Raw genomic sequence first — 15,349 nt, forward strand, 5'->3', positions numbered from 1 at the left:
ATGGATGATTTTCAGATTTGTGAATTTAAAAGTAATATAATATAATAATTCAAAATTTATTAGTTTCTATCAATGGTAAAAGCAATACAATAAAAAGAGTGGTAATCTATAATGAGACAGTACAAAAATATCATTAATAGAGGATCTTGCAAGAAGAGATTTCTTGTCACGCAAGATCCATAAACGAAGAGAAAAAAATACATTTGTATATAGTTATATATATAAAATAAATAAAGTCATCACAAAAACAGTTTGAAGGTCTAGTTTGAGTACAATGATAATAAATGATTTTAAAGTTTTTTATGAAAAGGTGAGAGAGAGAGGAAGAGTTAAATACAGTATTTATTTAAAACTTTAACTATAGTTCACACCTCCTCCCCTACAACCCCCCCCCCCCCACCCCCCAAAAAAGAATCATACATGTGCTGTATCACTCATGATGGTATCTCTAGAATTCAATGACATAATAGAAAAATATTATATATATATGTCCTTGTTAAATTCATGGAAAGCAGTTGTATAAGGGATTAACTGTTACGAAATAATACTTTCTTTTATTTTAAACACAGATCCGGATGTAAACCACATGATTATATAGTACGGTAGACATACCACATGGCCATAGTAAAAGAGAAAGTAACAAACAACCTTGATGGCAACTTAATTATTTGATTGATAAAAAGCATAACAAAAATATTTACATTTTATTGTATACAGATATGAAATAATGATATTTTACAATTTCACACTCCTATTCATGGGACATCAAGAGGACACTTTTCTGTTGAACAAACGAGGGGAAATATCATTTTTAAAAGGCCAACCCTCTTAATACAAGATAACAATGTTATTTTTAATAATACGGCCAACTTATATTCTGGGGAAACTTCTATTAGGGGACACTTATGTTGAAATGTGTTTAATTTTGAAGAAAACAAATTAAATTAAATATACCACAACTAATATACCAAACAAATTACTGAAGTAAAAAAAAAAAGTTTCAAAATGGTAGATTTTTATATATACACCAAAAATAAAGTTGATGGAGAGAGATATAATAGAAATATGATTTCTTTAAGTATATTTTTCAAAGATTCTAAAATAGCCCATTAAAAACTTGCGGAAACAATGCCACAATTGGTAAAATATGATTATTTTATAATACAGTAATCTTTAGATTTCAGAAGAACCAAAGTAATTTACGATTGTTTCGCAAAGTTGGCCTTGGAACAATATAAAATTGTCCTATTGAAATTTTAGTTTCTAAAACGTTTTCTTTTACTTCCTATTATAAACAATTTCCGGTTCTTTGAGGTACAGATCCTGAAAAACGAAGTAAGGCTAATCCTACTATCCCATTATCATACCCACAAATAATTGCTCAGTTGGTTGCTGGTAATAAGCTTTACGTAAATGGCAATAATTAAGGATAAACCTGGAAAGATCTAAATTTGAATTGATCAAGCACGAGTGTTTCTATTCACGTTTGATCAGGCATAAAAGGTAGCACACACCTGCTGACAGGGCGTATGTTGATATTAGCGGTATTTGTAAATATTAGGATAAAAAAAGAAACTTGGCATTTGATATTTAATGAAATGTTATAGGCCTACAGATACTGTAAAGTTGTAAAATTATGAAATAGAGGGTGTGAGGGGAAATGATGTGAGGGGAGGAGAGAGGGTGTGAGGAGAAGGAGAGCTGAGGGTGTGAGGTTCAGAAAAAATGAGGGGAGGAGAGAGGGTTTGAGGGAGAGGAGAGCTGAGGGTTTGAGGGGGAGGAGAAATGAGGGGAGGAGAGAGGGTGTGAGGAGAAGGAGAGCTGAGGGTGTGAGGTTCAGGAGAAATGAGGGGAGGAGAAAGGGTGTGAGGAGGAGGAGAAATGATGTGAGGCAAAGAGAGAGGGTGTGAGGAGGAGGAGGGCTGAGTGTGTGAGGTTCAGGAGAGAGGGTGTGAGGAAAAAGAGAGTATATGAAAGGGAGGATCGAGAATGTGAGGAAATCTGTGGACACAAGAGATAAAAGAATACAGGGTGGGGACTGGGAGAGCTTGGGAATAGATTGTCACTTTGAGTCCACTGTGTTGCCTTTGAAAGTAGAATAAACTACACACTTGGTTATATTTACTTCTATTAACCTTTGAATCTATGGCCATTAGATTTGAAAGAAACTTTATAAGTAAAAAGACCTTGTCACCAGCTTCCTTTCATAGTCAATACCTTTTTACCAACAATTCCCTTTCAATCCTTAATCCTTATAAACGGATATGACATTGTAATTTTTCTTCTCACTAAGTCGTACCGGTAGATATCATAAAACAGGTATTACATAGCTATTGATCTTTGATTGGCTAGCAGATTTACGTATTAAACACCCAAAATAGAATCAACTACAGAAAAGTGCCCTTGTATTTGTGCTATTGACGTGAATTAAAACACCTAGTCAACGATTATCTGCGCCCAAAATATTCTAAAATAGAATAAATACGGATAAATCGTATTAGGTCTAAGCTCTATAACTGAATTATAACATTCAAATAACTTTATTTATAAATTTATTGAATAAAAAAAGCATGCAATCATGAATATGGGTTTATATTTCTTTTAAAATATAAATAGAATTGAGGAAACAAATCAGTACTGTATTATCTTTTATATTTTGTATTCAAACTTCTGTGACGTAAAAGAAATGTTTAAAAATACTTTTTTTTTTTAAAGTCAAGTAAGAATGGGTATTTATTATATTTAGGGTTTGAGATTTCTTAAACAGAAAATCCCTATAATTATTTTGATATGCGTTTTCAGGGCTGTAGTTATAAACTATACTGCCCCTCATTTGTTTCATACATAATGTATATTCCATTAATAATCTACTTTAATGATCTCATTTATTATATAAAACCATAATAAATCATATTTCCCTTCCTACTGACACTACACAGTCTCTTAATACCATCTCCCACTCACTATACTGTAATAATGCTGTCTAAAACATCATCTGATGCACAAACAGATCAATGCAATCTATCACATCCTCACATGGGAAAACCTCAATCACACTTTGACGTAATGTTCTCAAAGCGATGACCTCAAACAAACTATAGCTCATTACTAGACAATTAATTTAATAACAATGGTTCAATGGTTTTAAATACTGTAGAGGCTTACTTTCCAGTTCCGGGTTCAAATCTTGTCAAGCATCAGTTATGGATAAAATTAGTGGCTTTGTTAGTTCAAACTATTGAGGCTATTGTAGGTACAAAAGTACTGTGAGTTATGGAAACCAAGGCAAATGGAAAGTGACAGAATTGAAATTGCTGGTGGATGGCTTCACCTAACAGTGGCTGAAAATAGCCTGATGATGATGATCATCATCATCTGATGATGATCATGATGATCATCTGATGATGATTATCCGATGATGATGATCTGATGATGATCTGATGATGAAGGTGATGATGAAGATGATAAACTAATTCAGGGGCCAGGTACTTCTTTTGAAACATGAAAAAATGGAACAAGGGGCTTCATACTCCGAGGTTAGCCACATTTTTTGGTCCTACAAACCAACTTTGTACATACTTTAATGTCAAAATTTATTTAAGTACTACTGCTTTTTTAAGTAGATACAATGGTCATTCAAATGGTTACTTTGCCAACACCTCCACACTCGCTTGGACATCGTCGCAGGAGGTGGTTTCCTAGCTAGACTCTTATATACCATTACAATTCTCTAGTTGTTTCATGGTTCGTTTAAAGTAAAGCCCCAGAAATAACATACATATTTGATAATTCAAAAATCTTTATCTCTTTCGAGTTCAATGCCCACCTGCCTGTCATCTACCTGTGAATCCTTGGATAAGAATTCCCCATCAAAACATTACGTGCGACCTCACACAGTAAAATCACAAGATTTCTACGACAAACGACAGACCTGGTAATATGTTAATGTTAGCCGCTGGAGATCATACTGGGGATTCACACTACATTTTTGGAGATTCTGGGATCAGTAGTCTATCCAACACCTGAACCATGTCGCGGTACCATCTGTCACAAAGCAGGTGTTTTAATAATATAATTGTACCTGCAAAAAAAGAATGCGGCTTACCACTATTGTGTTTCTTCTTTTGTTCAGGTTGGGAGCAAGCCAATAAGAGAGTGTAATAGGTGTATATAAGCGTGACATCAAAAATTACCGATGTTAATCAGACTAATAGAACGTGCCGGTAGTTTACAGAAATATTTGTTTGCGGTTGTGAAGTGTTCCTTGATAATCAACAAATAAAATTGTTAAAGAAAAAAGTAAAAACTGTGGGGGATGTTTAATTGATACAATTTAGTTGATTATATTATAAAATTGATTGAAAAAAAGCAAAGCATTCAGTTCAATATTTACAGAGTGAAGAAATGGTAGAGAAAGGAAAAGAATAGTAGGAAGGGAAAAAGAAAGGAAGGGAAAAAGAAAGAAAGTGAGAAAACGAAGAATTGAAATATATACACATGCATGATTTTTATGGATGGCACATTTTGTGGTAGTGTAACCATCTATACTTACAGTATATAACTCCTATTAAGAGATACTCTCCATGGAACACCAAGAGGCAACACTCAGTCAATCCCTATTCAGGGGACACCCTTATTCAGGGGACACCCTTATTCTGGGAACACCTATATTCAAGGGACACCTCTATTCAGGGGACACCTCTATTCTGGGGACACCTCTATTCAGGGGACACCTCTATTCAGGGGACACCTTTTAATATTCAGGGGACACTGTTTTGGATCCCAAGATTTTCCTAAACATTTGATAACGTAGTTTATACTATGCCCCTTATAAATCGTAGATCAATTTAGCTATCAACACCACTACTATACAATCATTATAAGTAGAGTTGTTTGAACACCAGTATTTAAGATTTTACTGCCATTACCATAATTTCTGAAGTAGACTTCCTTATTTCTCATATTTCTAGCAGACTATCCACAAACATGTCAACAGTCCTTAATAGTTTTAAACATTTGATTAACAACTTAAAGGAACCGAAACTATTGGCCGAGTTCATGCCATGGTTACTATGCCAATAATCCAATTTCTTTTTAAAATGTTAGTCTGTCTATTAGAAAAAAGTATGATTGGAATGTAGCAGTAGATGGATGTGGCCGAAGAAGAAGGCCTTGTCTACACTATCAAACTTTATGTAACCAAAAAATGTGATGTGCCCATATATGGACATGATGATGTCATATCAGTACCATATTTGGGCACATCACAATTTTTTGTCAAACTAGTTTGATAGTGTATATATTATTCTGAGCCAGTTTTAAAATTAGGATTCATATTATGCATAATTTTTCAATTACATTGTGATATATGAATCAATATTTAATATACATACAACAATGCTGCATGCTTCAATTTAGCTCTTTCACCATGGTGATACATATCATTCATGGTATTATAGAGCCTACCATTGTGGAAAGAAGAAGACCATCTGATGACAGTTAGATATGAAGAGGGACTCTTAAAGCTTTGTCTACACTATTAAACTAGTTTGACCAAAAAAGTGTGATGTGCCTAAATATGGTAGTGTGATATGACATCATCGTGTCTATATATGGACACATCACATGTTTTTGTCACATAAAGTTTGATAGTGTAGACAGATCTTTAGGGAAGACGAAAATTGTGAATTAATATTATAGTCCATAGGTTTGAGACAGATGTTACTTTAAAGTGAAAATAAAAACCCATTACACATCACCATATTTATACTATTATAGTTATACTATTACCTGATATGAAATCTATTAACAACATCTAACCAAGATATATAATTCCTTCTAAAAAGAGCATTTGGGAGTGAGAAATAATTAACCATAGTGTTTGTCCAACAGGGGTTTCATTTTAAAGTGTCGTCACAGATGGAACTTAAATCGGCCTGTTTGTAGTTTGTAGTGACGTTGTTACCTGCCTTTAACTTAAGCATGACCTGTTAAAATAATTGAGTTAATCTTCACAAACATTGGAATAAAAGGATCAAGAAAATGACGTCAAAGCTCTCTTCAAAAGACTTAATAAAATGACATCTAACCAAGATATATAATTCCTTCTAAAAAGAGCATTTGGGAGTGAGAAATAATTAACCATAGTGTTTGTCCAACAGGGGTTTCATTTTAAAGTGTCGTCACAGATGGAACTTAAATCGGCCTGTTTGTAGTTTGTAGTGACGTTGTTACCTGCCTTTAACTTAAGCATGACCTGTTAAAATAATTGAGTTAATCTTCACAAACATTGGAATAAAAGGATCAAGAAAATGACGTCAAAGCTCTCTTCAAAAGACTTAATAAAATGACAATAAGTTATAAAATAACAATATTTGTAGATTATTCCTACTTGAAATTGAGTCAACTTAAAGCTCTGTCTACGCTATCAAACTTTATTATGTGATAACAAAAATGTGATCATATATGGATATGATGATGTCATATCACTACCATATTTAGCCATATCACTACCATATATTTAGGCACACTTTGTTGACACAGAGATTAAGAAAGTAGTGGGATTTTACCAGAGGGATGGGCTTATACCAGAGGATGATGATGAACAAAAATAAAGTTTTAAAATAAATATTGGTCTCTCTCTATAGTTTTGTATTCTTATAAAAGAAAACGTTTGAATTTATATCTATATTATTAGATACCACTGGTCTCTTTCTTATCAAATTATTAAATATCTATTGTTTTTTCTAAATAAAATGCATGACAGAACCAAATTCCAAAGTCTACTAGTTATTGGTATAGAATTTCTTGAAGGAAATAGGTTATGGTCCCATGTAGAACATTAAGCTATTCTGGTTATTTTTACAGCCAAAATATGTCTATTTATCGAAACTTATGGCACTGTTTTGTGATTTATCTGTCCCATGTAAAAATGACTCATACAATGTGGTACAGTTGCCTCATTATCAATGACTAAGATTTTCACTACCACTGGTAGCCTTTAGTTAACCCCTCCACTTTTGGTAATCAGTGAAGAAAAATAAACTATAAAATTGTCTCCTTAAATGAGTCTTCCACGAGATATGTGCTCATCATCAGAGGAAGGTGGCCGAATAAACAACTTAGTCTGACACGGTTTAAATCAAATTTTCTAGATGACTCAATTTTGAAAAAAATGTTACTAAACTAAAATTCATTATTGGAATATTCAGCTGTTTGTAATCTTTTGACACTTTTTAGCGATTTGCAGACTTTTTGGAAACTGGATTTTGTGATGGATGGATTTGTTGAATGACTCACGGTTTGTTGTAAACTATGAGATTAGTTGTATTCACACGCTCTATGCTAAAGAAAATTGCGGTCTATCAGTGGTTCTGCTTTGTTTTGGGTTCAAACATAAAAATACACCAGTTAAACACATGTTACATTCCATAATATATTACAATTGCTACAGAGTTGTTGCTGTTTAATATACATACGATGTAACTTTTCTGGTAGGTTTCAGAAAGTAATACTGTATTAGACAAGCATGTTCTATCAGGCGTATATCGGATGTTTAAAGCTATGTCTACACTATCAAACTATTTTGACAAAAAAAGAGTGATGTGCCCAAATATGGTAGTAATATTCCCAAATATGGTAGTGGTATGATATCATCATGTCTATGGGAAGATCACGTTTTTTTTGTCACATGAAGTTTGATAGTGTAGACAGAGCTTAAACTGGTGTATGTTTGAACTCAAGCTCAAATCACCTATTTACCTCTGACAAACATAGGTTTAAATGATCACATAAGCATGTAACTCAAATTCAATAAAGCTTGGTTCCCACTAGGACGCTCTAGTATGTGCTTTCAAATATCTTTAAAACAAAGGAATCAAACTACCAACATTTTAGACAACAAAATGTATCAATATTAACCTGTTAGTAACCTACAGCTGGAATGTAATGTGGGTGGGAAAAAACAAATTTAAAAAATTAAATTTGGATGCTTTACAATTAGTTTGACGGTTCAATCTGACCAGATGGAGCAATCCTAAATTTTCATTTCAACTGTTGAAAGATTCCATTCAAATGGGAAAAGCTGAAATTGAATTTATATCGAATGTAAGTTGCCGAAAACTGTACACAGAAAATTAAATTATTTGAACGACCATGAATGTGACATGATTAAAAATCAAACTGCAAATTGAACTTAATGTACACTACAATTACCCCATTGTATTTAAAGTAGTATATTTAATAATAGTAAAAAGAATAGTTTTTATATATGATTGCTTTATGAAATTTGATGGTTAATTTTAACCTTAATTATTTTTATCGTAAGTCTTAATTCTTATAATTTTAAGATTAAACATTTTATAAGTATTGATATATCTATGGAGCTCTCATCTTTTTGGAAGGGCGCTTTATAAATTAACATAATATATTATTATTATAACAATTTTTTTTTTAATTTCTGAAAAGTGCACGATAAATTGATCTATTATTACTCATCATTTTATTTTCCAATGTACAGTATGTCATCATAAGAGATAAATTAATAGTTTATATCATCCCCAAAAGGTTTTAATATATAAAAAAGGGCTTTGTTCGGATTTAACCTGTCATTTGTTGACACACTTTCCAAAGAAATAGAAAGAAGCTAATAAAAAAAGGACACTTCCTATCTGCCTACACAATAACTCTTATTAATACACAGTGGCTCTTTTTCTATTGTGTAGTTTCGGATAGAAGTGATGAATTAATCTTTCAGCTATCCTAGACCTAGATCCACGAACCCAATCATTCAATAATAATAGTTTTTTTGCGTCATGTCTAATTTACTAAATCATGCTAATGTCCATTGCGGTTTGAAAGATAATGACAATCATTGTAAGTAGAGTTCATTTTAAAATGAAGGATGGTGACAAATGACAAGTGACAACAATAGATAACTTTAGATTCTTATTAATAATGCACTTATTAATAAGAGGGATAAAATCATGATGAATTGATAAATTGAATCTACGTTTTGACAATATAATCTTTTCGAAGCTTTTAAAACCAAGAATAACAAACTACTATAACATATAGCAGTATTGTTCATACAGTGTTATGGTATACTAGCCTATTACATACAGGGGAGAAAGTAACTGTCTGAACGGAGAGATAGCTTAGCTTAGACCACCTACTATTCTACTGAGAAACTGTCTGAACAAGTCTTTGTTTAGCTTAAACCACCTACTATTCTACTTACAGTAACTATCATTTATACAGTACACAGAGGAGAAAGTATAAATGTCTAGCTGAACAAAGTCCTGGACTAGTTTAAACCATCTACTATTCTACTTAACTATCATGTATACAGTAGGCCTACACAGAGGAGAACTACTGTAGTTGAACAAGGTTCTGGATTTGCTTAAACCACTTACAATACCAATGCAATTTCAACCAATGATGATGCCAGGATACAATTTCAAGAATGAGGACAAATGACAAAGACACAAGATTAAGATATGACATATAAATGTAATAACTTTTACTTTGCTTTTTAGAGATACATTGCTTATATAAAAGAAAAAAACAGGAATAAAATGGCTGATGGTTTCTTACCAGAGGAGGCGCAAGTTTTGATGTGGTTTATGGGTATGTCGGTTAACAGGCCACTAAAAAAGAAGGCCGGGCTCAATATATCTATAGTTTTTGCGGACTGTTTGAAACTATAGAACGAGGAAGTATTCACAATTACTTCATTCATCGCCAATAAAGTAGTTTTTTATTTCACACAATTCTGAATATATATTGCTTGCAGTCAAAAGTTCAAATTTATACAATTGATGACACAATTGCTGGTGACCTGCCGCGACTATAACCTACTTTCTTGAAAAATGTTGGGACTGGCCGGGAGGTGATGTTAAGTAGAAAGTGGGGAGAGAGTTAGAAGACCATGTTGATTACGCATCATTAATTTTATTCATTGTGAGGGCACATTTGATGGAAAAGAGAAACACAGTACAGTAGAATCCCTTCTTTGGGATACCCCTATTCAGAGCATACCTCTATTAAAGGGAAACTTTCCTGTGAAAATGAACAAGGAGCAACTTGCGGTGTTATCTTAGCATTAGTATGAAATAAATATAAATGGGGAGGGGATGTTCTGCCATTGTAAACACTGGGTGTAATTCAAAATGAGGAAGGAAACTGTAGTAATGGCAATAGTTTGGTGATTAGCATGCTTGCTAGTAACCTGTGTTCAAATCCTGACTCTAGTCAATGTTTACTGAGAGTCAGGTTGCAAAATGGTTTAGAAGGCTCTTTCTGCATTTAAAGTGAACATTGTTGGATGGTATCGATATAATTGGTTTAAAAAATAGCCATTAATCTTCTGAAGCAAATGTGAAAACAATCAATGAAAATCTGTAACATTTCTAAGAATTTTAAATAATCTCATTAAATGTTATAATTTAAAGAACACTTAATCCAGAAAGTAAGGCAATAACTCTGACTTACAGATAATTTAAATGCATTTTTACACAACACGACACTTTTTAAATGTTACATCCACAAATACGTGCTTAAGAGAGCATAATATTTACCAAGCAGAAGGCAATAGTATTGATATTGATTCTACTGACGTCATCTCAGAATCCCCTGAGGTAGTATTAACGGCAAAGCAGATTACAGCGCTTAAAAATAATAGAATTTTATTGGTCATGTAGTATAATGTAATAAGATGATTGCCTGAAGGTTATAAATACATGTTGTTACATGGTTATTAAGATGGGCAGCTCATCATCTTACAATTCTGAGGTTTTTGGTTCAAACCATGAAATCTGCAATTTGATTGATGCAACAAGATGTATGGTAAAGGACGAGTGGTGCAGGTTTCCGCTCAACCGCACACCGCTCCGCATTTTGTGTAAGTAACACAGACTCTATGTTTTTGTTTTCCACTTACCGTTTAACGCTTAGCGTTACCACTTATGAAAATCTTATCATTTTATGCTCTGTCTACACTAACAAACTAGTTTGACAACGTGCCCAAATACGGTAGTGATATGCTCAAATATGGTAGTGATATGACATCATCATGTCCATATATAGGCACATTACATCATAAAGTTTGATAGTGTAGGCAGAGACTATGCGATACTTTAAAAAATGACAATACATTGATTTGGAAAACGAAGCAGAAAAGAGTTCCAGGAAGCATGACAGACAATGTTTTAAATCACAACAAAACTTTCTGCACGTCCGATAGAAGTTCATGGAAACGCCAAAACTTAAACTTGATTGAAGGACTTCCAATTACCAGCAACAATCACTTTATGTTAAAATTAATGTATTAAATAACATAATTAAGTTGAACTTGTAAAAAATATCTGCCTGTGGGCTTGTTGTAAGCAAGCATGAATGTTCCGAATTTGAAATTTGATGAGAATGTGAAATTCAATCATGTTAAATGATTATTTTAACAGAATGCACTTTACAATAGTTTTTTTCAAAGAAAGGGTAAAGCTCTGTCTACACTATAAAACTAGTTTCACAAAAAAAGTGTGATGATGTGTCATTTTATTGTCACATAAATTTGATAGTGTAGACAGAGCTTAAGGTGTGTTTTAGGATTGGAGGATGAGGAAGAGTTGTTTTACTTTTTAGAGGGGAATAATGAAAAGGGACTGTTGGTATTGTTTCTTTATATCAATATTGGAAATTGGTAGTAACTTGCGTTATGTATGTCAATGAATATTATTATATTATGCATCCAATTTGTAAAGTAGCCGGCCAATGGCAGAAAATAACGAAATGCATCATCAATATACAGCTAGTAGTCAGAGATTTTTTTTTGCTTTTTCCAGATCCATGGAGTAACAGCTTTTTCAGTGCTTACTTCAAATACTCTACTGCAGTTACTGCAGTAACACAATTTCATTGACTAAGTCTATAACCACCTATAAAATTATTATCCAGGTTTTTTTGGGTAATGACGTTTGTTGCAATGACTGCATCATAAACTTCTATATTGAAACAAATTTGATACATTATTGGAGTAAATAAATGTAGCACTGCAGAGTAACTTCAGTAGAATAATTGGAGTTGGATTCCTTACAAGTAACCTATTTAATGTTCACTACTTTTACACCTGAACGTCTGAAATTTCAACATAACACATAAATAACAATTAAGTATAGATTGAAGTTGAGAAGGAAGACTTTAAAACAATAAATCAAATGGATTGAGAACTATTTAAGAAAAAGCTTTTTAACTAACCGTAACGGTAGTAAATCGCATACAAATCAATGATCATAAATATGCTGAATTTGTATAATAAATGAGTTTAAGAGCAAATTAACAAGTCTACGCTTCAGAATAAATGTCAAGTGTTCGACGAGGAAACAAAGTTCAATTATAAGGAAACAAAATCGACTCCAAGAGAGCTGTCGCCAACTAAGAATATCTCAGCATGAAAGAACTCTGTGATGCCTTCGGGGGACATCCTTAACAATGGAAACGTGAACCAGAGGTGTTGTCCACTTCTGATAGGCAGTACAGGAGTGCCTGAAAAAGTCGCCTGAAATGACTATCTGTTATTCTGAACAATGATAATATTAACAGCTTTGCGTTCTGATATGACAATCCGTTGTTTTAAACAATCATAATACTAGCAGCTGGAATGAAATTGTGGTGTCCGCAGACGCAGAATGCCTTGAAGCGTGTTAAAACGATAACAGTTCACCTTGGTAGCCTCGACTGTATCACGATCAAAATAGAAACAAAATGAATTTGAACCTAGGTGCAGGCACGTCAATCACGTTAACGAAATTCAACATAGAAAATGCTTAATAAAAATATATTTTCTATGAATTTGTGTTTGAATTTTTTTTCTTTTTAGTAAACCATAAAAATAGACTTACTATTATGCAACTTTATGGCTACTAGTATCGGTAGCCTTGGTAACGCGAGTGACATGTTGATTGTTTGTCATCACTCATCATAAACTTGTGTTTGCATCGATACAACATTGCCTTAAGTGATTAATTAAACATTTAATCAATACTTTATATACAAAGAAAAGTACATATTAATTTAAGCTGTTACAAAATCAATCTGAATATGTTCAATAGATTTTTAGTTGAAAACATATATTCAAAGTAGTATGCAATTTATGTTTTTAATATTGTAGAGAATAGAGAAAAAAAGTGTGATGTGCCCAAATATGGTAGTGATATGCTCAAATATGGTAGTGAAATGACATCATCATGTCCATATATGGGCACATCACATGTTACATAAAGTTTGATAGTGTAGACAGAGCTTTATTGGATAAGAATTTTGATATGACTAAAAAATATAGTAAAGTTATCAATCTGCTATTTCCTTTTCAACTAGGAAGGAAGTTATTCATACTAGTGTATGGTATCAAATAAATAAGCCCCTCGATGTTATAATACATGACCCTGGATGAATCCTTGCACTGGTCAAATCGGAATAAGCAGGTAGTGGTCAATATTATATGGGTGAAATCTTAACAGTGGTCAAATCAGAGACCATGCTGTTAGTGGTAAAGATTATATTATCCTAATGGTCTTTGGCAATTTCAATGAAGATCTTGACCACTAATTGCTTGGTTTCTGATTTGACCAGTGGAAGGATTCAACAAGCAGTTAGTGGTCAAGAAATTGTTTAAATGGGATGTTCAAGGAGGGCGTAGGCCTATGGCTGGGGCAAGGGTGTGGTGGTAGTTAAAGCTATTTGTTTACAATGTTATTTAAAGAATGTATTATAGAAATTGTTAACGAAATCAATAATGGTTCTAGTATTAATTTATAAAAAAAACTACTAAAATCGGACAAGATTTGAACACATAATCTTATGATATGAAGTGCAGAATATTTTACGATAGTACCATAAAAGATACAGTATGTATGTACAAAAATGTTGTTATACTGTATGTATAGGGTTGTATACAAAACAAGTTATAGACATACTAAATTTCTAATTACTATTACAGATTAGTTAAATGTGAGTACCGTAATTAAACAAAAACATGTTCTGACCTATATCAACAATATACTGGTATACATACGTAAATTAATAAAGAAGGGATTTGTAATTCCTGTTACAAGTATTATAGATATTACGGGAGATATTATTAGTAATCATTATAGCAATACTTAACAGTAGGCCTACACAGGCGACAAATCCACTATTGTTTTCTTCGTCACGTTCTATGTAAAACTAATCTATCATTAAAGGTCAAAGAGTATATAAATAGTTATTAATATTTATATTCTATTCTTTAAATAATACTCAAATGTACACAGTAAGACACATTCAGGATCTATTGAAGTGTCCTCTTTTAAGGGTGTGTCCACTTAACAGTGTTGGCCTGTGGGCTACATATAGTGTATATTGGCTCTTGTTCTTTTCATGGGAAATTTTCCCCTGGATGTCCCCTGAAAAGAGACGTTATGTATATTTTCATTTGTGCTATCCCTTTTGACAGCTGAAATGAAATTGTGAACTAAACTTTAGATATCTGTCTGTCTGTCTATATCTGTCTGTCTGTATCTATCTATCTATCAGCTTCGGCTGAATTGACCACCCTCGTAAAATATTGTTGAAATAAATAAAATAAAATACTTAATTAATGTTTTAATGAACCTTATTTTTGTAAATTATATCAAATGTATGATGTAATTGTGAAAGTTTTGTTTGTTTTACTATATTTCTGTTGAGGAAAACAATTTTTCCATGTACATCTTTTACTACATGAACAAATAAAGATTTGATTTGATTTACTTAGCGCATTTCTCTATTTACTGTATCTACTTAATGTTTACGATTTTCTTCATTTTTTTAATTTAAAAATACATTTTTATTCTTTTTATTACAGTTGTTATACCAGCCTTGGCAGTCTGTTAATTGTACCTGAAATTACAGCATTATTCAAATTGACAATGTTAAAACACTCAAAACAAAACACACATATAATCCTACAAGGCTGTTTCGCCATTTTACTACATAAGTTTATATAACAATACAAAAAATCCAAAAGGCTGGTTAAACCAGGGCCATTGATCGGTAACAGACCTGGTTAAAATTATACCAATCAATGCAATTAGTGTTTAGTGGGAAAATTGAACCAATCAATACAAAAGATATAGAAATACAGTAAATTCCCATACTGTTCAACATACAAGTAATTATTTCTAGTTATAAATAAAGGCACATTAACAATAGCATTGTATATAATTGTTAAAGAGATATAACTTTTTGGAGGTTACCCATAGAATTGATTGTATTTCTAATACAATAATATAATAATTATATTAGACGTAATTTAGTTTCTTCATAGAAGATAAAC

This window comes from Antedon bifida, chromosome 9 (assembly GCF_963402885.1).
Source record: "Antedon bifida chromosome 9, ecAntBifi1.1, whole genome shotgun sequence".
Classification (NCBI taxonomy): domain Eukaryota; kingdom Metazoa; phylum Echinodermata; class Crinoidea; order Comatulida; family Antedonidae; genus Antedon; species Antedon bifida.